This window comes from Cornus florida, unplaced genomic scaffold (assembly GCF_030987335.1).
Source record: "Cornus florida cultivar Cherokee Brave unplaced genomic scaffold, ASM3098733v1 CherokeeBrave_3.0.0_Hap2_Chr01, whole genome shotgun sequence".
In the NCBI taxonomy this organism is placed as follows: Eukaryota; Viridiplantae; Streptophyta; class Magnoliopsida; order Cornales; family Cornaceae; genus Cornus; species Cornus florida.
The window spans coordinates 108,845,180-108,846,070 of record NW_026775571.1 but is presented as its reverse complement, the minus strand read 5'-3'; the positions used below and the strand labels follow the sequence as shown (position 1 = coordinate 108,846,070).

Genomic DNA, 891 nt, shown 5'->3' with positions numbered 1-891 from the left:
TATGTGCCTAACGAATATAATGCACCCATTTGCATTCAATTGCCTCTATTTAGAACACATTACTATGAAATTAAACCACAAACTATTCAAATGCTTCCAAACTATCATGGACTTCCTAGTGAAGAACCTTATAAGCATTTGGATGAGTTTCTTGAAGTGTGTTCCATCGTGAAATACACGGACATGCCGGAGGAAGTGTAAAGGCTCAAACTTTTTCCTTTTACCCTAAAGAACAAGGCAAAATATTGGTTCAATAATCTTAGGCCTTTTTTGATAACTTCTTGGGCGGAAATGCAATAAGAGTTCTTGAAAAAGTACTATCCGGTTTCTAAGACCAATGCCATGAGAACTTCAATTAGAGAATTTTCTCAAGGGGATGGAGAAATGTTTCATGAGGCATGGGAAAGGTTTAATGATTTGCTTAGAAAGTGCCCTCATCATGACATACCTAAGTGGCAACTAGTTCAGTATTTCTTTGAAAGTTTACCGGATAATCACAAGGGTATGGTTGATGCATCCATGGGTGGTTCTTATCTTGACAAGCATGAAAATGATGTATGGCAATTGTATGAAAGTATGAGTGAGAATTCAATACATAGGTTTTTATCTTCTAAAAATGATAAAAACCTAGGTGGAAGGAAGAATGTTGGCTTGTATCAAGTTGACAACTCCAATGACATAGCCGCCTAGATGAAATCCTTGTCTCAAAGATTTGATCAATTTTTGATCAACCAAAATTCATCATCGTGCATTTGATGAATCTTGCATGACTTGTTCAAGTGTCTTGTATTCTACTTCCAATTGTCCCCATGGACATGTGCAAAGTGAGCCCCATGAGCAAGTCAATGCTACATTTGTTAATCAAGGGAATAATCCATATGACACTCATTA

The 891-nt window shown here is 36.7% G+C and overlaps 1 pseudogene; it reads right to left on the bottom strand.

Moving 5' to 3' along the window:
- Positions 1–347: 347 nt before the first annotated feature.
- LOC132282601 (small nucleolar RNA R71) lies at positions 348–446 on the bottom strand (annotated as a pseudogene).
- Between the last annotated feature and the right edge of the window lie 445 nt (positions 447–891).